General features: G+C 41.0%; 1 protein-coding gene across 4 annotated transcripts in view; it reads left to right on the forward strand.

Moving 5' to 3' along the window:
* PDE1B (phosphodiesterase 1B) overlaps positions 1-26432 on the forward strand; it is a 471712-nt gene that overhangs the window by 151294 nt on the left and 293986 nt on the right. The window lies entirely within an intron of this gene.

The raw sequence follows: 26432 nt of genomic DNA on the forward strand, positions 1-26432 counted from the left end.
AAAGTTCTATCTTTCATCTTTGATCATCTCTTACTGCTGCACATTATGACTTTGAATTGGGAATACTTATTACAAACCAGTAGCAGGTATTATTTATCTCTTTTCCTTTTAAGTTCTGAATGTACTTGCAAAGCATATGATGGTTGTGAAGACACTTGCCTGTGTTAAAGGGCATTTCAGGTTCTATATCTGAAAACAGTTATGCTAATTATTTTGTAAAAAAGCTTTGGGTCACTCTTGCTATTTATACTTTGATGTGTGGCTGGATAAATTTGCTTTGTAACATACCTCAAAGGATGAAATATTCCTTTTGAAGGGTAGCACCATATACTGGTTTGAGTTGAAGAGGTTGACTGTTATCTGAATCTATTAATCATGGTTGTCCAACATTTTTCCATGTAGGCCTTATCATTAACAGATAAAGGGTTGTAGAGGCTGGTAGGAAAAAGAAAATGCATTTTCAATGAAGACACAGCACAGTAAAGACTTTTTAGAACAGAAGTCATGTTATCTCATATTGCAAAAATAAGTGGACTTTTCCTCATTTCAGGACAGTGGACAATGGCATGCAAATCATTGCTTTTTGCCCCAATGACCAGCAGTTCATAAATGGACTAATATTAAAGAGTTATTTATACCAAACTGCTTACAGCTGTTTCTGGCTATCATCAGTGCAGTCTATGAAAAGAATGTCTTGGAATACAGGTTATGGTGAGAAAGGAGTATTACAATCAAAAAAACATCACTCTCATCACATGTCTTATTCCATCATTTATCCCAAAATTAAGAGGATTGTTCCTCATTCCAGAACACTGGGTATAGCCATGCAACACATCACTTCCTGTCTTGCAGACACAACCAGAAGTGAAAGAAAAGCTCCCCAATTGAGGGGAATTCTCACCTCGTACTATCAGGGGTCGTCTTAGGCCCTGTACACACGAGAGGATATCCGTTGGAAACGGTCCGCCGGACCGTTTCCAGCGGACATTTCTGCTCCCGATTTTGATCTGATGGCTGTACACACCATCAGATCAAAATCCCAGCGGAAAACATATGCGGTGACGTGGCCGCGCCGTCGCCGCGACGATGACGCGGCGACGTGCGCGACCCTGGAAGGTAAATACTTCCACGCATGCGTCGAATCACTTCGACGCATGCGAGGGATGGGGATCGCTTGGACTTATCCAGCAGATAGATTTCTTAGCATGCTAATAAATTTTTATCCGCTTGAAAACCGTTGGCTGGAGAAATCTCCGCCAAAAAATGTCCGCTAGGCCGTACACACGACCGGATTTGTCTGCTGGAACTGATCCGCGGATAAATCCCAATGGACAGATCCGGTCGTGTGTACGAGGCCTAATACACCAGGTATTATACCTGTATGCAGAGTCAGTCTGCGGTCCTCCATTGTTCAAAAACCGTGCCTCCTCCTCGTCCTATTCCGTGATAGGCGGAACACTCAGTTTCCCAGCAGAGCCTGTGTTCACGGATGTCGTCTCGTTCGAGGCCGAGGACGAGAAGACATCCGTGATAGGCGGAACACTGAACACAGGCTCTGCTGGGAAACTGAGTGTTCCGCCTATCATGGAACAGGACGAGGAGGAGGCGCGGCTTTTGAACAATGGACAGCCGCAGTCTGACTCTGCATGACAAGGGATAAGGTATGGAGTTCGGCAAAGTGAGGCATGTAATGGGCACTGTGAGGTGAGGCATGTTATTGGCACAGTGAGGTGAGGAATGTAATTGACACAGTGAGGTGAGGCATGTAATTGGCACAGTGAGGTGAGGCATGTAATTGGCACAGTGAGGTGAGGCATGTAATTGGCACTAGTCGGAAGGGGGGTAGTCTTATACAGTGAGTATATCCCAAAACCAACCTTTTAGCTGGAAAAATTAGGGTGTCCTTTTATATGCCCAGTTCCCTTTTACGCCGACAAATACGGTACAGTATTTTAAATGTTCCGTTCAGTGATGTATCTTGAATTATGATTAAGCAAACTTGATTTGTGAAACACGTCAATCTTTTCTGCTATATGTCTAGTCTATCGTTGTTACCTTGATGTTTCACTTAATTAACCACCCAATTTCTTCTACACTTTGGAGTGCAGGCAACAAGTTGTTTCTATTTCACTTACCCAGACTGTAGACTGGACCAGCACCTAATCAGTAGAGGAGGGATTGCTATCACCTGGAGCAGTTTCTATTTCTTTTCCTACTGACTTGGTGCCAATGGTTACCAGGACATATAGAGGGGTGAATTTTCCCAGTAGGGAACACCGACAACTCGAAAAACTTAGCATAGGGTCTAATACATCACTATTCAAAACAGAAAAAAATGGTGCCTTCACATACATGTAAATAAAGCAGATTGACTCCTACCTCTCAGGTAATTAGGAGTTCAGATATTTGCTTACTTTAGTTCTTGCTGCCAACCCCTACATCATTTCTCTGACCACAATGTATGGTAGGGGGACATATTATGAAACTCATTAATGCGTGGGGACACATATGACAGCTCACTAAATACACAATTTTTGGTAGTGCAACACAATGTACACAATGCAGTTCTGCGCTGCAATGTATGTCCATTGGAAGGTGGGTTTGGGTACCATTTAGAGCACTTTGCCGCTCATTGCAGTAAAAGTGCTTAATAATCCCAACAACGTACAAATGGGCCCTAAAGATGTCACAGTAAATCTGACCGGGGTTGTAATCCTTCCCCACTCTACCGAAAACTAAAAATAAACTTTTGGCTATAAACACACTTTAAACTTTGCCAGCGCAATGGGCAATTACCTTTGCAAAGACCACTCTGAGAATATATCTCCATGCTCATGTTTCTGTGACCACTGCTTCCATATTTTCAATTTTTCAATAATTCTTCTTATCTACCTTTCTTGACCAGGACCTTGCCTAATGATTCTATACCTTGCTTCATTTCAGCTGTCAGCTGTTGTCAATCTGTGTGTATCCGAGGGCTGCAGCTTTAGAGCCACCTCTAAACCCATCAATCCTTGCATCAATCTGATGAACATGGAGCAGTTCCTTAGACCCCACACATCAGTCCTCGTTAGGGCCTACATTCACCTTCTAACGCAGAAGGTCCATCATATCCATGACAAAAAAATCTTAGATTATCACTGATTGTCAGTCATTTCTTATTGTTTAAGAATTGTTATCCATCAGTAAACAGGTTGCTTAGGGTCATTGTAAATGTTATTTTAAGAGGCCACAAATTGCTTAAAAACTAGACAGCAGGGATTTTACTGCTTGTCCTAATCATGTTATGGGAAACATATAGCACATCTGGTGTGTGAAATACGTGATAGCCACATTAAAGACATGCACAAATGGAGGCGCAGACAAATACTGGCAGAGGAATAGCAAAGTAGAAAAGTGACCTTTGACGAGTCCGGGAACTAAAGTCAAGATAAAAACGGGAACGATTGCTGCCTGTGACAGATGTTTCATTGCAATGCAACCCACGCCTGAGAGGAAGCAAAGGTTCCACTGATGCCATCACTTCAAGGCAGGAATGAGTCCCCTGGGCTCACTACTTAAAAAATCAAGTGGAAGATTAGTATGGAAGCAGCTTGAAATAGGAGTTTAGCTGCGTCTAAATATTGCATTCAAGTCTACTGCTAACAACACTTAAGGGAGATATATTAATTTAGGCAAATCATATATAGCATGGTAATTTAGGAATAAATCTTCATACTGTAGGAGGTGGGATGGATGTGGATTACTCTTCGAGGCAACTTTATTGAATTTTATTTAGAATTTACCCTTTGGGCAAGAATATAAATTATTATTTTATATAGTTAAAGAAGAACTTATTTATTTAGTAAGGTAATTCAAAGTAATCAATGACCATGCAATCAGTGCACTCATCTTTGACAATCAGATTTCCATAATTAGGCAATTTCTGATTGGTTACTGTTGGCAACTACAGTTTTTCTTTGCTTTGTTACATAAGTTTAAATCGGAACTTCCCTTAAAAGGGGAATGCTTGTTATGATTGTTTGTATCCCCCCCCCCCTCCACTGCCACATTCGCTACTGGTTTTAACAGGTAACCACTCCCACTTCCAGTCAGATCACCGCAGTGATCTGTGCGGAAGTTTGGCCACCTCTTCCTTCCTCCTGTAGCCTTTTGGGACACCTCACAGGTTTCAAAAAGAAGTTGGGACCATTCACAAATTGCAGCACGGCTCGCGCAGCAGGAAACCGGTTGTGAATTCGGAGGGCTTCACTGCTGATTTGCTTTACCTAAGATGCCAATGCCCACACCCAATACAGATTGAAGAATCGGCTCAGGTCAGGACATCACTGGATCCCCGGACAGGTAAGCGTCCTTATATTAAAAGGCAGCTACAGTATTTGTATCTGCTGACTTGTATTTTTTTTGTGGGGAGACTGGAGCTCCTCTTCAATTCTATTCTAGCTTTCAATAGGTGTAAACAAAGTGTAAACAGCAAACACTCAATAGAGATGTATGGGTCCCTGGCCTTGTCATTGTAGAGGTTTCAGAAAAAGGGTAAATTGGAAAAACATTACGGAGATAATTATTTCAAAGATTTAAACATGTTAGTCGTTGATTATATCATTAACTCCATCATTCAGTTTTAGGCTATTTTCACACTGGGGCGGGGCGTCAGCAGTAAAGCTCCTCTAGTTTTAGCAGCGCGTTACCGCTGATATAGCGGAGCTTTTTTGACCGCTAGTGGAATGCTTTTAACCCCCGCTATCGGCTTTGGCAGTGCTGCCCATTGATTTCAATGGAGGAGCGGTGTAAACACCACTCCCCCACCGCCCCAAAGACACTGCTTGCAGGACTTTTTTTGTCCTGAAAGCACACCACCCCAGAGTGAGAGCATTCGTGCTTTCACACTGCGGTGGTTTAAGAGACACTTCTCAGGTGCTTTACAGGCGCTATTTTACCTGAAAAGCGCTTCAGTGTGAAAGTAACCTTAGTCTTTAATTCATGTCATAATTTTCTTCTCTGCCTTACAAACTCAGCCATCAGAATACTACTGCTGGTTATTGCAGCCAATCCTCTGAGTAATAGAAGACGCACACAACTCAGCAAACACTGACCAGACCATAAAGCTGAAAAACCACACCATAGCATTCCCTCCACCAAGCTTCCCAGTTGATATGGAGTCTCCTGAAATGCCCAACATATCTACTTTTACTGTAGCCGAGTAACTCTGTCTTTAAAATATCAGTCCAGTAAACATTGTTCCAGAAGAACTGTTTTTTGCCTGTATGTTCGATGGTAAACTGTAGTCTTGCTCTAACATTCTTTTTGGACAGCGAAGAAATTTACTGATACACCTCCGATGCAGGAGAAGTTGATGGAATCTCTTTCTGATTGTGAATGCATGCACTTTGACAGCAACTGTTGCAAGTGTTACTGTCAGATTTTGAAATTAAATTTAGGGGTTCTTGGAGACTTTTTAAGGCATCAAGTGTTAAACTCTTGGGCTAAAAAAAGTGGGGCTAGCCAGTCCTGGACAGATCAGCAGACTAAGGCCCTGTACACACGATCAGTCCAAACTGATGAAAACGGATTGAAGGTCTGTTTCATCGGTTAACCAATGAAGCTGTCTGATGGTCTGATGTGCCTACACACCATCAGTTCAAAAACCGATCGAGTACAACGCGGTGACGTAAAACACAACGACGTGCAGAGAAAACTGAAGTTCAATGCTTCCAAGTATGCGTCGACTTGATTCTGAGCATGCGCGGGTTTAGAACCGATGCTTTTGCATACTAACCATCAGTTTTGACCTATCGGTCAGGCGTCCATCGGTCCAATTTTAAAGCAAGTTCTCTGTTTTTGGACCGAATGACAACAGACCGATGGGGCCTACACACGGTCGGTTTGGACCGATGAAACTGAACTTCAGTCCCTTTTCATCAGTTTGGACTGATCGTGTGTACAGGGCCTAAGGCTAGCCCTTTCACACTGGCAGAGCCCATCTGCAAATCAACCTGCTCAGTAGGGGATCTCTCTAATGATCCCCACTGAGCAGGCAGATGACAGGTCCGTGTCTGCTCTGCTGATGCAGAACCGACATGGACACACAGCCCACTGTCCTCTACGGCTGTCAGATGGAAATGGACCACCTGTCCATTTCCAACCGTCTGCCATCCGATCAACCGGATGAATGGGGAATGATCCCCATCCATCTGTTTTTACCAGACAGGATTGGATTAGATGTCCATGGGTTTCAGTGGACCCATGTCAACTGACATCCGCCGCTCCATAGAGAACAATGGATGGTCTGATTAGGTCTGCCTGAAAAACTGACTGGTGGCCCGATGGGTCTGTCTGTGAAAGGGGCCTTAAAGCCACGCTCATTGGTCTTTCTGGGGGCATTAGAGATTTCCTTTGATTTTGTCAGGATGACACCACTTGCTTTAAAGACAAGAAAAACACAGAGAACACTGGACTGTACTGTAGCTATCTGAGGTTTGAATAAGATTCCACCTGCAAACTTTCTAAGGAGGTTCCAATTTGTGGCACCTAATATGGAATACCTTTTTATAATTTCATTATAATTTTTCATAGATTTGAAGTGGTGGTAGATATTGGGGTGTACTTACCCTTTTCATGTGACAAATTAGAATTTCCATTAATTTAGATAATAAGAATGAATACACCAGGTACATTTTATATGTAATTTGTTCCAGTATATCACCTATAGGGCTCATGCACCTGGCCTCACAAAACAGTATTTTTCTCTCTTTTGTTATGGATCTGAAAGCAGCTTTGCACACAGCTGTGAAAAACCACAAAACTTGCTCTACGTCAAAATCTATAAAATCAAAATAGAAAACTCTGCATACACCATCTTTCATATGAACTGTATTTTATGGTATAAACATGTAAACAAAATGCGTTCCTGTGTACAGCGTATAGTGCTAATGTACATTGGGTTGCAAAAGCCTCCTATGTTTTAGAAATGAAGAACACTAGGCATCCATCTTCATTCTAGCAATGAGGCGACAGGCAGCAATAGCCATCAGCATCATAGCAGCCAACAGTGGCGGCTGGTGCTCAAAATTTTTGGGGGGGCGCAAATGAAAAAAACAAACAAAATTGCAGCCTCACTGTGCCTGTCAAATTCAGCCACTGTGCCATCAATTGTCACCACTGTGCCATGCCATCAAACGCAGCCACTGTGCCATCAATTGTCACCACTGTGCCATGCCATCAAATGCAGTCACTGTGCCATGCCATCAAACGCAGCCACTGTACCATCAATTGTCACCACTGTGCCATGCCATAAAATGCAGTCACTGTGCCATGCCATCAAACGCAGCCACTGTTCCATCAATTGTCTCCACTGTGCCATGACATCAAATGCAGCCACTGTACCATCAATTGCCACCACTGTGCCATGCCATAAAATGCAGTCACTGTGCCATGCCATCAAACGCAGCCACTGTTCCATCAATTGTCTCCACTGTGCCATGCCATCAAACGCAGCCACGGTGCCATCAATTGTCACCACTGTGCCATGACATCAAATGCAGCCACTGTGCCATCAATTTTCACCACTGTGCCATGCCATCAAACCCAGACACTGTGCCATCAATTGTCACCACTGTGCCATGCCATCAAACACAGCCACTGTGCCATCAATTGTCACCACTGTGCCATGCCATCAAACGCAGCCACTGTGCCATAAATTGTCACCACTGTGCCATGCCATCAAACGCAGCCACTGTGCCATCAATTGTCACCACTGTGCCATGCCATCAAACACAGCCTCTGTGCCATCAATGGTCACCACTGTGCCATGCCATCAAACGCAGCCACTGTGCCATCAATTATCACCACTGTACCATGCCATCAAACGCAGTCACTATGCCATCAATTCGCACCACTGTGCCATGCCAAACACAGCCACTGTGCTATGCCATCAAACGCAGCCACTGTGCCATCAATTGTCACCACTGTGCCATGCCAATTAAACGCAGCCACTGTGCCCCTCAATTGTAGCTAATGTGCCAATTGTCACCACTGTGTCCTTTAATTGTCGCCACTGTGCCCATTGTTGCCACTGTGCATGTCACTGTGCCCTTTAATTGTTGCCACTGTGCCCATTGTCACCACTGTGCCCATTGATGCCACTGTGCATGTCACTGTGCCCTTTAATTGTTGCCACTGTGCCCATTGTTGCCACTGTGCATGTCACTGTGCCCTTTAATTGTTGCCACTGTGCCCATTGTCACCACTGTGCCCTTTGTTACCACTGTACCCATTGATGCCACTGTGCCCTTTGTCGCCTCTGTGCCCATTGTCACCACTGTGCCCATTGTTGCCACTGTGCCTGTCACTGTGCCCTTTAATTGTTGCCACTGTGCCCATTGTCACCACTGTGCCCTTTGTCACCACTGTACCCATTGATGCCACTGTGCCCTTTGTCGCCTCTGTGCCCATTGTCGCCGATGTGCCCTGTAAAATGCACTTACCTTTCTGCTTCCACGTCCCTCGATGTCTTCTCCCGCCCTCAATGACACTTCAGCCAATCAGGTTACCAATAACCAGAATAGGCGAACCTTATTGGCTGAGACAGCCGTCAGTCTTATCCAAGGAACGCACCTCCCGTGCGTTCCGAGGATAGACATCCGGGAGACGAGGGCTGTACTTCCGCACAGCCAACCAGCTGCCGTTATTCAGGTAACCGCGCCCAAGTTCCGGCCATCTGAATAGACCAGCGGCAGCTGGCAACAATAACATGCATTCATGCAATGCATGGATGTATGTTATTTGCGAGAGCCAGTGGGGGCTGCACTTCAGTGCCCTCTATAGACGGACGGCCATCACTGCAGTATAGTGGCAGGTCTGTTTGTAAAACGACATTTTAGGGAAAATAAAAAGTCTTAAAGGGCCCAATTTATTTTTATATTTTTGTGACTACAGGAGGGGGCGGCTGCGCCCGGGCGCCCCCTATGGACGAGCCGCCACTGGCAGCCAAGAACACTGGGCAGCAACAGCCACCTACATCCTAATAACTAAGGATGCTAGACGTCCTAGCCACCAATAGGCTGCATTAACAGTGTCCCTTTTTACATGTGTAAATATTACACATACTGTCTATTACATGCATAAAGCATTTACACAACTTACTGCCAGTAAGGTCAATTGTTTTGTGTGATAAACCTCAATATACCTATGTACATGCATCTTTATCTCTATAGGACCTTGAAAAAGTATTCATACCCCTTGAAATTTTCCACATTTTGTCATGTTACAACCAAAAACATAAAAATGTATTTTATTGGGATTTTATGTGAAAGACCAACACAAAGTGGCACATAATTGTGAAGTGGAAGCAAAATGAGAAATGTTTTTCATTTCTTTTACAAATAAATATCTGAAAAGTGTGGCATGCGTTTGTATTCAGCCCCTGGAGTCAATACTTTGTAGACCCACCTTTCACTGCAATTACAGCTGCAAGTCTTTTTGGGGATGTTTCTACCAGCTTTGCACATCTAGAGTGACATTTTTGCCCATTCTTCTTTGCAAAATAGCTCAAGCTCTGTCAGATTGGATGGAGAGCGTCTGAACAGCAATTTTCAAGTCTTGCCACTGATTCCTAATTGTATTTAGGTCTGAACTTTGACTAGACCAATGTAACACATGGATATGCTTTGATCTAAACCATTCCATTGTAGCTCTGGCTGTATGTTTAGGGCCATTGTCTTGCTGTAAGGTGAACCTCCGCCCTAGTCTCAAGTCTTTTGCAGACTCTAACGGGTTTTCTTCTAAGATTGACCTGTATTTGGCTCTATCCATCTGCTCATCAACTCTGACCAGCTTCCCTGTCCCTACCGAAAAAAGCATCCCCACAACATGATGCTGCCACCACCATGGTTCACGGTAGGGATGGTGTGTTCAGGGTGATGTTCAAGTGTTAGTTTTCTGCTACACATAGCATTTTGCTTTTAGGCCAAAAAGTTCAATTTTAGTCTCATCTGACCAGAACACCTTCTTCCACATGTTTCCCCCCACACAGCTTCTCGCAAACGCAACTTCTTATGGCTTTCTTTCAACAATGACTTTCTTCTTGTCACTCTTACATAAAGACCGGATTTGTGGAGTGCACAACTAATAGTTGTCCTGTGGACAGATTCTCCCACCTGAGGTATGGATCTCTGCAGCTCCTCCAGAGTTACCACGGGCCTCTTGACTGCTTCTCTGATTAATGCTCTCCTTGCCTGGCATATCAGTTTAGGTAGACGGCCATGTCTTTGTAGGTTTGAAGTTGTGCCATACTCTTTCCATTTTCAGATGATGGATTGAACAGTGCTCTGTGAGATGTTCAAAGCTTGGGATATTTTTTTTAGAACCTAATCTTGCTTTAAACTTTTCCACAACTTTATCCCAGACCTCTCTGGTGTGTTCCTTGGCCTTCATGATGCTGTTTCTTCACTAAGGTTCTCTAACAAACCTCTGAGTTATTCATAGAACAGCTGTATTTATACTGAGATTAAACTACAAACAGGTGTTGTATTTACTAATTGGGAGACTTCTGAAGGCAATTGGTTCGACTACATTTTAGTTAGGGTTATCAGAGTAAAGAGGGCTGAATACAAATGCACGCCACATTTTTTTAGATATTTATTTGTAAAAAAAATGAAAACCATTTATCATTTTCCTTCCAATTCACAATTATGTGCCACTTTGTGTTGGTCTATCATGTAAAAAATCCCAATAAAAAACATTTATGTTTTGGTTGTAACATGACAAAATGTAGAAAATTTCAAGGGATATGAATAATTTGAAGGCACTGTATAAAACCCCAACAGTTTATGCAAAGCTTTACAATATAAAAGATAGACCGTACAGTTACAATAGATACAATAAAATACAAGAGGGCCCTGCTCATAAGAGCTTACAATCTAATAGGGTGGGGCAAGTTGTACAAAAGGTTGTAAATGTGGGGGATGAGCTGATGGAAGTGATACAATATTAGTTGGAGCAAAGATAGGCTTTCCCGAAGAGATGAGTTTTTCAGGGATCTTCTAAAGGCAGCCAGGGTAGGAGATAGTCGGACAGATTGAGGTAGAGAGTTCCAGAGGATGGAAGAGTCTCTGGAGAAGTCCTGTAGATGAACATGGGAGGAGGAGACAAGGGAGCTTGAGACGAGGAGGTATTGAGAGGAGTGGAGAATATGTATACAGAATTGCAGTGAATTATTGCCAGTGAGAAAACAGGTCTCATCTAGTTCTTACAAATAATGTATGCATTCACAACTGTTGAAGTGCTGCTGGTAGAACAGGGGTCACACCATTTCCATTGCAGTGGCTCTAGGAAACCACATCACAAACAGACCTGCCACTATTAAAAGCAAATGATGGAGTAGGCAACATTAAAAAAGAGGGAAAAGCAAAACAGTTCATTTAAAGGCCACATACTGGTTGGTCTCCAGCTAGTGATCAAATTAAGTGATTACAAATGTTAATATGAGAAATAAATTAAATAATTTCAAGTATTAAAACTAATTCATGCATGAATATTAATGATTAATAGGGAACCAGAAAATGAAATACCATAATCTGTTTAATATATAACAAGCACTACTACGGTATATAATAATAAATACATTTAATCAAGCACACATGCCGTATGCAAGAAAATATGGGTAAAACCATCACCCCTAGCACCAAAGTCAAAAGTCTCTGAGTCATTGTTGACACCCACATGACAATGGATGCACAAATAGGGTCAGTGGTCAGCGGATCCCACCATCTGCTGCGCCTGCTATGTAGACTCATTCCCTTTATCCCTAAAGAAGACATAGCAGTCGTGGTGGGTACAATTATCAACTCCAGACTCGACTATGCAAATGCCCTCTACCTCGGACTCCCAAAATACCAAATCACTCGTCTGCAAGTCGTTCAAAATATGTCCGCTCGACTCGTAACTGGGAAAAAAACATAGGAATCAATCTCAACTTCACTGAGATCCTTTCATTGGTTGGCAGTAAAAGACAGAATCACTTTTAAGGCACTCTGTCTAATACATAAGTGTGTTCAAGGAAACGCCCCCCATTATCTATGCAAAAAATTAAAATGTCACAACCCCAATCGCGTTCTGCGATCCACCAACCAAAATCTACTCCAGATACCCAAAGCCAGATACAAGTCCAAAGGAGAATGAAGATTTGGAATCCAAGGACCTAGACTATGGAACGCTCTACCAACCAGCATCCGGTTGGAGGTGAATCACCTGGCCTTCAGAAAAAAACTCAAAACCCATCTTTTCTGAGGGCAAAAGTACAGTAGGGAAAGGATACTAAGGGCCCAGAGGCAATTCAGTTTGCATGTGTTGCGCTATATACGTTTCTCACTCACTCACTCACTCACTCAAAGTTTAAAACTTCCTCATTTTAATGATGTAGGATAACATGAGTTCAGAAATTGAGATTTAAACATCAAAACAATGCTGAATGATTGCATCCTCACAACGCACCACAATCCAGGCAGTCCGAATCAATGTTAATATTTAGGCACGCATTGAGCAAATCTCTGCAACGCCGCAATGCCGTTCATTTGATTGTATTCAGAGTTTATAATCCTAAAGCCTCCTGTACATAATTAGTTCCTCTTCAGCAAAACATGATTCAAGCAGTGACGATCAATGGTTGGAATACATCACACATGGAACAAGTCTTCACAGACTCAAATTTAGACAAATATATGGCAAACACCAAAGTACAGGCACATCAGCAGCATGAATTTATAATTGCATTAGAAAGAGATCCTAATGAAGCACTATTGTTAAAGGTGTATTAGTATTACAGGGTAACCACTCCATAAAAGGGGTTGGAGTGCTAACTGGTAAAGAACGGGAGTCATTACATTGCAGATTGCAATTTTATACCAGGACATATTTATATTTTACATTTTTAAATAAACCATAGCTTGCTCTGTTTTGCTGATCTTATCCTATGAAGTAATGGTATACTATAACACTGTTTACTATTGTATGCATACCACAGAATCTTCTGCTAATATTGTGAGACCTAGACTCATGTCCTGTACACACAAGCGGAATTTCCGTCGGAAAAAAGTTGGATGGTTTTTCCAACGGAATTCCGCTCAAGCTTGGCTTGCATACACATGGTCACACAAAAGTTCTCTGAACTTTCGAGCGTTAAGAAGTGACATACAACACTATGACGAGGCAAGAAAAAGAAGTTCAATGCTTCTGAGCATGCTTTGAATTGTTTGCGTGTTTTTTCCCCATCGGAATCCCATACAGTCGAATGGATTTTCCGATAGGAATTTTTTCCGTCTGAAAAATTGAGAACCTGCTCTCAAACTTTTGCTGGCGGAAATTTCGCCAGCAAAAGTCTGATGGAGCATACACACGGTCTGAATTTCCGATGAAAAACCCACATCAGACTTTTGCTGGCGGAAATTCCGCTTGTGTATAAGGGGCATTAGTCTTATTTGAAAAATCTTCAACAGAGGTGCTCTCTTTACCTTTTCACTCATTCTGAATGTCTTGAATTAAAGCTGAACACTGGGTTAAGTGAAAAAAAAATGACTCTTCCCCGCCCCTCCTCCCATCCCCACACTGCAAGAGCGACATATTCATTTTGGCTGGGGGATAGATGAATTAGCAGCTATACTTGCCTTATTCATTGCTCCTTTATGCTTCCTCCAATGTAAATTACCAGTCCTCCTTCATCACATCCCTTCGCTTTTTTTGCTGGTTGCAGATATTTGAAGATCCGGCATAGTTTCCTGTACCTGGATTCTGTGCCTCGTGTTAGTAGGAGGAGTCAAAAACAAAAGTACTTTGGGGTCAATCTACTAAAACTGGAGAGTGCAAAATCTGGTGCAGCTCTGCATAGAAGTCAATCCACTTCCAGTTTTTTTTTGTTTTTTTTGGGCAAAGCTTAAAGTGGTATCAAACCTCATTTATGAAATCTGAACAAAGCATGTATATCTGTAGTGTTTACTTGGTTCTCCACAAAGCTCTAAGTGTCATTTCTATCTGGTGCTCCAGTCCTCTGTTATCAGAAGTTTTCCCAACACATGCGATAACATTTGTGTTGGGGAGGAGAGCTCAGCTTGTCTATTCAGAACACAGTTCTGCTGTGTGTGAAGGGGGTGTGTTACTTTCCTCCAATCAGCTCTCACACAGACCTCTAACTGCAGCTCTCCTCCCCCTCTTCTGTGATACTGAAAAATGCAGTAGGATTTTACCTAAAATTAGCACTTTTAAAGGGGGATCTGCAGATAAAGAAGGGAAACTTCTGTAGGAGGATTTGTTTTTTCTGCGTGTCATCTGATCACTTCACAGGTATATGAGAGGGTTTCCAGCCACTTTAATTGAAAAAGATTAATTTAGAAGCTGACTACCATGCACAGCTGCACCAGATTTTGCACTCTCCAGTTTTACTAAATCAACTCCTTTGTGTTGAAAGAAATGATATAAATTCTAAAATTAATTGGCTTGAGTAAAATATTAGGAAGGGCCACTTTATTTTTTGTTAACTTTATAAGAAGTACATAACAGTGTGAAGAAGTGAAGTTTCAGCTTGTAAACTGGTATATCTTTAGAAGCAATAGGGTTGATTTACTAAAACTGGAGAGTGCAAAATCTGGTGAAGCTCTGCATAGAAACCAATCAGCTTCCCTGTTTTCTTTGTCAAAGCTTAATTGAACAAGCTGAATTTAGAAGCTGATTAGCTACCATGCACAGCTTCACCAGATTTTCAACTCTCCAGTTTGAGTAAGGCCCCTTTCACACAGGGCGGATCAGTAATGATCCGCCTCTGTATGTCCGTAAGCTCAGCGGGGATCGCTCCGTTGATCCCCGCTGAACCGGCGGATGACAGGGCGGTCTCCGCACACTGTGCAGGGACCGCCCTGTCTTTTCTCTGCTCTCCCCTATGGGGGGAGCGGATGAACACGGACCGTATGTCCGTGTTCATCCGATCCGCTCTGCAGACGGAAGAAAAAATAGGATCTTCTTCCGTCTGCAAGATCGGATGTTTGCAGAGGCGGACGATTATGGGTGTCAGCGGATGTTTATCTACTGACACCCGCAATCACATAGGGACCAATGTATGTCCCTTTTTCATCTGCAAACGGATGGATGAAAAAACGGACATACGGTTCGCACGTGTGAAAGGGGCCTTAATCAACCCCAGTGTTTTTTACAATTTGCCAACCCACTGATAACTATACAGTGTTGGTCACATACAGTTTGTCTATCGTATGATAAACAGTGCAAGACCATGATAAAACAATTGTGATTCTCTGACAGTTCATTGATGGTTTGAGCCATGATCCCCATTCATTTTTATTTTCTATCAGCATGAAAGCACTCAAAACTAGTTAAAAGGAGTCTATATTTTTCTTTAATAGTCAAGAAAAGAATGGGTATAGTCCAAATGACAGTGTGTGTAATAGCTACTATGTTCTTCAGATACAGCATAGACCTATCATATCCGATTAAGAAACCGAAAAAGTAAAGATAACTTAAACATGTTTAGCCTACTGAGTTACCCAATAGTTTGAATGATGTTATTGATGACTCACACAGTACTATACTTGAATAACACACCCAGAATTGAAAAGTTGACAATGTCAAACAGTATAGTTATTATTGGACAGACAAATCACTCCTCCAGTGAGTGAAGGATACTGTAAATAAAAAGGTTCTATAAGTCAATTATTAATTGTTCTCTGACTCTTACTATGAAATACATTTGGGTAGATGACAGAAAGCTAACACTATTGCATATAGCCATTTGTAACACTTTCATTGTTGTTTACTAGTAGATATTAATATTGCTTTATGGCAGCTGTTAATATTTCAGTGTAAGCCATATTGAGGATAATTATGATGGTCTTTTTCTTGATATTACTTGTAGTGCTAATTGTGCTGAAGACTGACTCATCCTTGTCCAAAGCCAAAAAATAAAAATACAGAACTGCTGTTGGTAATAAAATATGACAAGCCCTGTACATTATGTAATGTTCTTTACTTCCCAAAATGTAGTCATTATTATTTGCCAGTTATTAATTATTTGCTCTATCTAATAATAAATGATTGTGCTGTCAGGGGAAACAGCTGGAGCTGAATTAAGTCGTCCATTATAAAGGCAATAGTATTTTCGATTATTAGTGGAGATTAATTCCACTCATCCCTGTTTCCCAGAGTCCTCCAATCTGCTATTTTAAAGTCCTTGTTTGACTGACTTCCTGTACAAAATTATTTATTCTCGTTATTCAGTGGAGTAGGAGAAACATGTACCTACCTTTCATTCTTTTTCCTGCTGCTCTAATCCTCCCATAGACCACCTTGTGCTGAGCTTATTCCCACCCAATGCCTTGTGAAGGAGCTTGAGCCTAGTGATTGGCCAAGAGCTACTTTGTGGTCAGTCAAGGGGGAATGTCTTATGTTCTCTCGGACCTATAAATATTGGGGCAGATCCACGTACATCGGCGTATTTTTATGTCGGGCGTAGCGTATCTAAGATACACTACGCCGCCGTAACTTATATATTTTTTTTGAATCCCTAAAGAATTTGCGCCGTAAGTTACGGCGGCGTAGTGTATCTTTGGCGGCGTAAGGGCGCGAAATTCAAATGGATGTGATGGGGGCGTGTTTTATGTAAATACGTCGTGACCCGACGTAAACAGCGTTTTTTTTTACGGCGCATGCGCCATCCGTGGGGGTATCCCAGTGCGAAAAAAAAAACCTAAGATCCGACGGCGTACTAAGACGTACGCCTGTCGGATCGATCCCAGATGCAGTCGTATCTTGTTTTGTAGATACAAAACAAAGATACGACACGGGAACTTGAAAATTACGCGGCGTATCAATAGATACGCCGGCGTAATTCTTTTGTGGATCTGCCCCATTGTCTATTTCTAAGCTGAATCAGAGTAGTAGGGAGCGGGTGAAAGGTACCGTAAGTACATGGTGCATATACTCCATAAAGTCAACTTGTTACATTGCCCAGTATAGATTCACTTCAAGATGGAGCATGTATTCAAGCCACTGCTTCAAGCTATAGACAAAGAATTCAGAATGCTCTAAGCTGGTCACTTTATGGGCTTCCTTCTCTAGTAACCCTCATCGCCTACCTATATATAAGCTTGCTTTACTGTTGTCAGCATTTATTATCTTTTATTTAAACTCTTATTTTGGTTATTATTAAGCAAGTTTTAAAGCATTAAAGCTTTGGCAATAATTTGGCATAATGTTTTCCTTGAAGTGATTACTTTGTTACATGTTTGCCAGAAGTGAACATACTATGGCTGCACTCTCAAGGACATCCAAACATTTCCTTTTGTGGAATGAACTATTATGCCGCGTACAAATGATCGGACATTCCGACAACAAAACCGTGGATTTATTTCTGACGGATGTCGGCTCAAACTTGTCTTGCATACACACAGTCGCACAAATGTTGTCGGAAATTCCGACCGCCAAGAACGCGGTCACGTACAACACGCACAATGGCACTATTAAAAGGAAATTCAATACCAGTCGTGTTAGTAGAAGTTTTGTGAGAGACGATTCGCGCTTTTCAGCCTTGTGCTTTTCAGTCCGTTACAGTGTGACGAATGTGCTATCTCCATTGCGAATCCTAGTTTTACCAGACCAGGCGCTTCAGTCTCGTACTTGATTCAGAGCATGCGTGGAATTTTGTGCATCGGAATTGTCTACACACGATCGGAATTTATGAGAACAGATTTTGTTGTCGGAAAATTTGAGAACCAGCAAATGTCCGATGGAGCCTACACACGGGCGGAATTTTCGACAACAAGCTCCCATTGAAGATTTGTTGTTGGAAATTCCGAGCGTGTGTATGCGGCATTAGTCTATGTAACGGGAGGGCCCGTGGGACCCAGAGGCTCTTGCAGGGTGTGGGGTACTCCTGTTTCAGCTTCACCAATGACTCTTGTGTCTAAAGTCATCCTATGTCCACTAGGGGCATAGGATGACTGAGAAATGATATCTTGGATTACAGGAGATGGGACAGTAATGATAATTCACAATGTATTCCAGGATATCTTGAAATATTACAGGTTGTTGATTCTGAACCCAACAGGTCAATAGAAGTGTGACTCATTCATGTGGAAACACAGACTGTTAAGGGGGTAATTAAGTCTGCTACTGTCATGTAAACTAACCTTAGTATGGCTTCTAAAGACCTTTCATTGTGTTATGCTAATTGACACTGTATTGTGTGAATTTCTATTGATGATAGATGTGTATTGTGAGTTAGCACGGTCTAAAGGTCAGATGTCTGACTTATGTCTACTAAAGGAATGTGTATTGTATAGCAGGTGAGATAAGCCGGAGTCATGACGTCTGACTTGTCAGCTGTAGCTAATTAGCTCATGTGGATTGTGTCAGACCTGGTGCCAGAAAGTCTGGCTAAAAGATGTGTATTGGGCTCATTGTATAATGTTGTGGGTGGAGTTCAGTCATTGTTCCTTGGGGTTTCTAACTGTATAAAAGCCTGAGTTTCCCATTAAAGATTCTATTCGTTTGAACCTCAAACAGAGCTGTGTCTCGTTATTGGGGTTCGTCTGCTGGATTGTAGAGTGTCAATAAGCTGTCGTAAGTTGGTGGAATGGAATATCGTAAACTGCGTTAACCCCTGACCATTACAGTCTATATTGATGCAAACGTGACAAAAATGGGTCTGGGTTCATCCACTGTGTAGTCTTTATTCTGAACACAGAAAGGCATTCTGTGGTCTTTACAAATAGGAGTGGCTTGTTTCATTGTGCCTGTCAAGTATGTGGGAAAGTTTGTTATTTTATGTGTATGCTTTTGTAGATCTTGTATAACATCAGCACTTATTCTAATGGGGTAATTCTCATTTGAATCCTTTGAACTTTGTGTTACAATATTTGCATTTAAATTACTATGTATGCATTTTGCATGGGGTATGCTTTGCCAGGTAAATTCAGTTCACTTGCGCTCACCTCAATCATGTTGGTTCTCGCTTAGTTGTACGTTTAATGGTTGCTTACTCTTTATCATGATAGATAGGATGCTGTGTGTGTGCTGGGCGATTAGCGTTGTGTAAAAGGTTCATGTATTTCTTTTTGTCTGTTCAAATCACATAATTGTGCCGCATGAGTAGGTAATGCCAATACCACAGTAACTGCATACCTGCTACAATTATAAAACAAATCAATGTGGAATATGATGTATTGATATAGTGCACAAGTGTACTCCATTATCTTTACTGGTAGTCTGGTGATCTGAGAACCACTGCTTTTGATGCAGTAAAGCTATCCTCAAACACACTCACTGCAGACTTCTTGCTGCCCTTACAATAAGCCTGATCTAACAAAACAAAAAAAAAACACAAAGACATTCGTCATCAAATGGCTTTGTATCTAGTATCTAGTGAAAATGGCGCCTATGACAAGCACTGAAACGGCACCCCTGTCAAAACATTTGAAACTCATCTTTCGGATAACCTTAACAAGTCAAAATTTCAAAATATAAAATTGTAGTATATTAGTGATGGCGACATCCCCTTCATAAGGCGCCCATGGCACTTGCCAAATGTGCCATACTCTGGATACGCCACTGATCTAGCTTGAAAAAGTAAATATAATAGCATTGCAAAGTTACAGTTGCTTCAGTAATAATTGAAAAACAATATTGTAATAGAGTGCTTGTTGCGCTAAATCTAAAAAAAAATAAAAATAGGCTACAGCAGCTGACACAATATTGTTGGATACAATGAAATATAATGAAAGTTGTGGTGTAGCGCTAAAAATTTGTAAAGATTGCTTTTACACTAAAATCTAATCCTTGCCTATGTGATTCCACAACTATATTTTCCATCAGTTTGTCACTTATTAAAATTTTGTGACTGATCATTTAATGAGGAACTAATGTCCAACAACCAGCAAGGTGTTTTTAAATGATTATCACCCTGCCCTGGCAAAAATTTAGCTTTATTGGTTTCAGTGCATTTAACAATCGTGCACGCACATGAAATAAGTAAAAGGAAAAAGGCTGTTTGTAGCATCTATTCTTCTTGCTAGATCATAGCTTTCAATAGTGGGGACTTCCACAGACACACTGAACCTCCCCACTGATTCTCAATTACCTCAAACTTTAACTAAATGTAACTTAATCTAACAATAAAAAATAATAAAACAGTAGGATACCCTCTGTTTGTTCCAGTATTAATTAGTTTTCCAAGTTCTTTACTTAATGAACCTACCAGTTCCCCTACTTCTGGGTCTAGGCGTGACAATGCTACAATGCAGGAGAAGTGTTAAACTAGGATATGCACTGACTGCAGACTTTAGATTTACCTAATGATGCACAGTGCACCAGCATTTACACCCTGATGTCCACGTAAAAAAGCATGACATCTTGAGATGACAATGTCATCAGACGAAAGCATTCTGAAAGGGGATGTTATTGGACTTTTAAGGCCAAAAAGTTGAGTTTTGATTACAGTAATTCGAAATCAAAAAAATACTACCACACACGAAGTAGGGACCTTCTGTAACAGGATAGATAAAGTTTGTTATGTTTTAATTTATGCTTTAATGTAGGACTGGTACAAATTAAAAATTATCCTATTTTTATCAGTCTTCCCAGCGTTGAAAATGAGACTTAATAGTTAATATGTTTTATTCAGTGACTAAACAACTATTTTATTTGCAACTATAGAAAAGGCCTTTCTTTAGAACAGTAGTTGAAAAAAGAATCAAATGATACAGGCATAGACAATATGTTAAATAACTGATGTCATGCGAAATTAATATCGGTCTACAACCCGGTACTGCTCTAGTGCATTATATTACTTTTCTTGAATGATCTACTAAAACATTAAAAACATTGGAGGTTCTCAAATTCTACACGTTCATCTTCTTGTCAGCAATGAATTGTTTGGGGGATGTCAAAGGAAACTAGCCAAAGGAAACTAGCCAATGTTAGGTATAGTGCATATGGGCATTTGTACTTTGCTCCTGACATGAATTTGTGAAGGGTTTTGAAGGATCTGAAATGCAGTGTTGTTTAATTTTAAATTGATTGGAATGGAGTAGTGTTTAGGTGCTTTTATTGTTGTTTTTGCTGTGCAGTGTGCTGTTTTGTTCAATAACGATTATTGTGAACACATGGTAATGGCATCTTAATTTCTTCTGTTGTCATCTTCCCCTGATACTGCCTAATAGTGCACTGCAAAGGTTTGCTTTTGAGTCTGACGTCTTTGTACACTAATCGTTGCACTCCTCCTGCAAGGTAAAGCCAACTAAATGAAATAAAGACTAGTGTGTAGGCTAAACAATGGCACAATTTTTTTTAAATATCTCCAAAAAAATATCTGCATCTTTTATGAAAAATAAATGATCTGCTATACAGTCAGCGCCCCTCCTCTGTAACTGAAATAGTCTGGAAAAAAATAAATTAGAAGTTTGATTTTTTTTTTTTAGAAATCATACTGTAAAATGTTATTGATTACATTTACGTACATTTAACTGTATAATTTTTTGTTTCTGTTATTTTATGTAAATTGAGGGAGGCCATACACCATACAGTACTTTAAGATGTGGACTAGGGATAAGCAAAAATATGGCTACCAAAGCACCTTAGCATATAAATGTATGATAGATTGTATATAACAGAGAGTCAGTCTCTCGCTTAGATTTTATTATTGTAGTCAATGGATGTTGTCTTTTGGACACTTTTGTAAAAGTGAACTATAGTGTTTGCAAGGACCTCTTCTGATGTTGTAAATCATTTGTGTGCCCTCTGTAAGCTTAAGCTTGTTATACAGAAGTCATGGATGCCCTTGGGCAGCTCTATGGGACATGTTCCTGTAGGATACGTTGCAAAGAACAGCTCCCACAAGGCTAATTAGTGTATGTGAGGCAACTATGATCATCAAAGAGATTTGTCAGTAGAAAAGTGTCATGCAAGTAACATTACAGTTTCCTGAAACAGATAAAAATTTTACAATTTTGTTATATGTCATAGAAATGCTTGTTTATGTGTACCTGCACCTGTTTGGTATGATGGGGACAGGCAGGAAAAGTCATAGTGATTGCTAGCAGCAATAAACTACTGAAAATACATCCAGAAGTGCCAGCCCATTGTTCAATGGTAATTTTTGATGTAATGCTACATGCATTTTCTTTCAAAACCCACAGGAGCTTTTTATCTACAGATCTAATGCCCTTGCTCCAAAGTCAATATCTAAGCTTGAATGGTGTGTTTGTAGTTGTCAAGTTTCCCTTATTTCCATATGAATGCTCCATTAATGAAAAAATAATTATTTTCTATTGCATGTTCATGCAGATTTCATATCCGCCTTGAATGGTTTAAAGAATCCAAATGAGTTGTAATTGGAAGTGGCAACAGTAGAGATAATTGATTAAAAATAATCTTTGGAATTTAGAAGTCAACTTGAAGGACCAAAAGTACATTGTTTGATGGTATAGCTTTGTCTCGCTACTTGGCAATTTTCAACTAACAAAAAGCAAAAAATATCCTTTTCAAACCAAGCTGAACTGTTATAGAGATTTTAACCACTTAAGCCCCGAGCCTGTTTTTCAGATTCGGGATTTACAAGACTAAAACATTTTTTTATGCTAGAAAATTACTTAAAACCCCCAAAAATTATATATATTTTTTTTCTAACACCCTAGAGAATAAAATGGCGGTCATCGCAATACTTTTTGTCACACCGTATTTTCGCAGCGGTCTTACAAGCGCACTTTTTTTGGAAAAAATTAACTTTTTTGAATTAAAAAATAAGACAACAATAAATTTGGCCCAATTTTTTTATATATTGTGAAAGATAATGTTACGCCGAGTAAAATGATACCCAACATGTCACGCTTTAAAATTGCGCCCGCTCGTGGCATGGCGTCAAACTTTTACCCTTAAAAATCTTGATAGGCGACGTTTAAAAAATTCTATAGGTTGCATTTTTTGAGCTACAGAGTAGCTCTAGGGCTATAATTATTGCTCTCGCTCTAACGATCGCGGCGATACCTCACTTGTGTGGTTTGAATACCGTTTTCATATGGCGGCGCTACTCGCGTATGCGTTCGCTTCTGCACGCAAGCTCGTCGGGACGGGGCGCTTTAAAAAATTTTTTTTTTGTTTTCTTATTTATTTTTATTAATTTTATTATTTTTTACACTGAAATAATAAAAAAAAAAATTATCACTTTTATTCCTATTACAAGGAATGTAAACATCCCTTGTAATAGAAAAAAGCATGACAGGTCCTCTTAAATATGAGATCTGGGGTCAAAAAGACCTCAGATCTCATATTTAGGCTTCAATGCAAGAAAAAAAAAAAAGGAAAATTTGTCATTTAAAAAAATGACAACAAAAAAATTGTCTCTTTAAGACGCTGGGCGGGACTGGCGTTTTGACGTCACTTCCGCCCAGCAGAGCTATGAGGACGGGTGGGGGCCATCTTGCCCTCACTACAGTCCTCACTCTCCAGGCGGCAACATCCGCCGCTACCGACGGCTCCGGTAAGCGGCGGAGGGCGCGGAAAAGCGGCGGGAGGGGGGGGGCCCTCTCCCGCCACCGATAACGGCGATCTCGCGGTGAATCCGCCGCGGAGACCGCCGTTATCGTTTACACGGCAGCCCACTGTAAAGGTGGATATCCCGGTTCTGGCAGCAGCTGCTGCCGTTACCGAGATATTCAGCTTTAAAAATAGGACATATATATACAGTGGGCTGTCGTTAAGTGGTTAAAGAAAAATACATCAAGCACTGTTTGTATTCAACATTTAGCCTAATATAGCATAGCACGTCATGACCTAATGATGAAATACTTACTTAACTGGTTGCCGACCAGCCGCCGTCGTTTTACGGCGGCAGGTCGGCTCCCCTGCTCGAGAGCACGTAGCTATACGTCGGCTCTCGTGCAGGCCACTAGTCAGGGAGAGAAATGCTGATCTTCTGTTCATACAATGTATGAACAGAAGATCAGTCATTTCCCCTAGGGAGGCCACCCCCCCTACAGTTATGATGCCATAAAAATACCCCCTATTTTGTAAACGCTATAACTTTTGCGCAAACCAATCAATAAATGCTTATTGCGATTTTTTTTACGAAAAATATGTAGAAGAATACGTATTGGCCTAAACTGAGGAAAAAAATGTTTTTTTTATATATATTTTTGGGGGATATTTATAATAGCAAAAAGTAATTCAAAATTGTCGCTCTATTTTTGTTTATAGCGCAAAAACTAAAAACCGCAGAGGTGATCAAATACCACCAAAAGAAAGCTCTAGTTGTGGGAAAAAGAATGCCAATTTTGTTTGGGAGCCTTGTCGCATGACCGTGCAATTGTCAGTTAAAGCGACGCAGTGCCGAATCGCAAAAAGTGCTCTGGTCTTTGACCAGCAATATGGTCCGGAGGTTAAGTGGTTAAAGTATAACTAAAGCCAAAACTTTAAAGGAACAGATGATAGAGGGGACATCTTTCAATGGATACACTAGTTCTGGTGACAACCAGGGATTGCTTCACTTTGAAAAGTTTTCCTACTCCTTCCTGTTTTGGCTATGAGACAGGAACTGAAGGGAACTCTCCCCAGTGGCACACGGATGGGAGAAAAAAAACTCACAGGGGTTATAACCCTCCCCTACTCTATCCAAATTGAAAAAATATGTTTTGCCTTTATTACTAGTGTCTAAGTACAAAATACATTTAGATAAAAACATTTTTTAGGACAGATTAGCTTTAGGATACCACTAAACAACAATAAATCACCACATTTTATGCATTATGTTAAATGGCAACTAATTAATGAAAAGCTTCCCCACATGTGTAACTTTGCTGTGTGGGTTCTTGCTGGAAGAAGGCATCAAAATATAAAGTTTGTTGTTTTCCAGTGTTTGTTTATATCTAGATAGGAGGTCAACTATATGATAGACAATTTCACTTCCATGATGCCACCTTGGTTTTGTACAACTTTGATTTTATTAATCCCCTTAACCCTGTACATATTTAACTATGATAAATATTTAAAATCTATTTGACAGAAATCAGTTTATGAAAATATGACATTTAGTAATAGTGTCTCTTTAATAATGAGTACCTTGCATCTGCTTTAAGGAGAATTACTGGTGTCAAGTTTAATAGAGTCTGTTCTATAATAAGACGATGCAGGGCACTCTGGAGCATTCAGCAACATCCGCAGGTCTTGTAAGTTAACGTTCCAGCTGGCACCATAATCAAATTATGTCTTAGCAGCCCTGACAGAGGCACATCCTGGTTATGGTTTCAAAGATAAATCATCAGAAGAGCATCATGATAGGTAAAGTTTATGAAATGTTATTTTCTAGCTGTAAACAAATTTAAAATGTAAATTTGAAACCATCACTTATTTGTTACTTTGCAGAAAACCTGCTTGTTGGGTGTGTAGCATAGTACCTAACGTAAGAGCTAGAAAAGAAGAGGTGTCATGTATTGGGTAGAAATATAGCATAGGATGGACAAGAAGAGGTATCACAGAATTTATACTGTAACCGATGCTACACAGATGAGAACTGGTTGCTGGAGGCAATGGTTTGTACACATTGGGGCAGATCCACAAACGAATTACGCCGGCGTAATTTCAAAGTTCCCGCGTCGTATCTTTGTTTTGTATCCACAAAACAAGATACGACGGAATGAGGGATCGATCCGACAGGCGTACGTCTTAGTACGCCGTTGGATCTTAGGTGCATTTTTCTGGCGGCCGCTAGGTGGCGTTCCTGTCGAATTCTGCGTCGAGTATGCAAATTAGCTAGATACGGCGATCCACAAACGTACGTCCGGCCGACGCATTTTTTTACGTCGTTTGCGTTCGGCTTTTTTCGGCGTATAGTTACAGCTGCTCTTATGAGGCGTACTCAATGTTAAGTATGGCCGTCGTTCCCGCGTCGAAATTTGAATTTCTTACGTCGTTTGCATAAGTCGTTTGCGAATAGGGATTTGCGTAGAATGATGTCACCGTCGTAAGCATTGGCTTGTTCCGGTTTAATTTAGAGCATGCGCACTAGGATACCCCCACGGACGGCGCATGTGCAGTTAAAAAAAACGTCATTTACGTCGGGTCAAGATGTATTCACATAAAACACGCCCCCATCACATACATTTGAATTCCGCGCCCTTACGCCGCCTAAGTTACGCTACGCCGCCGTAACTTACAGCGGAAATCCTTTCAGGATACCAAAAAAAATTTAAGTTACGGCGGCGTAGCGTATCATAGATACGTTACGCCGGACGGAGTAATGCGCCGATCTACCTGGATCTGCCTCATTATCTTTTGTCTTCTTTGTCCACCTTACTTGCCCATCCATGCCATTTTCTGTCTGATCTGTCTATGCCATCTTCTGTCTGATCTGCCTATGCCATCTTCTGTCTGATCTGAATATACAC

Source organism: Rana temporaria, chromosome 2, assembly GCF_905171775.1.
Source record: "Rana temporaria chromosome 2, aRanTem1.1, whole genome shotgun sequence".
In the NCBI taxonomy this organism is placed as follows: Eukaryota; Metazoa; Chordata; class Amphibia; order Anura; family Ranidae; genus Rana; species Rana temporaria.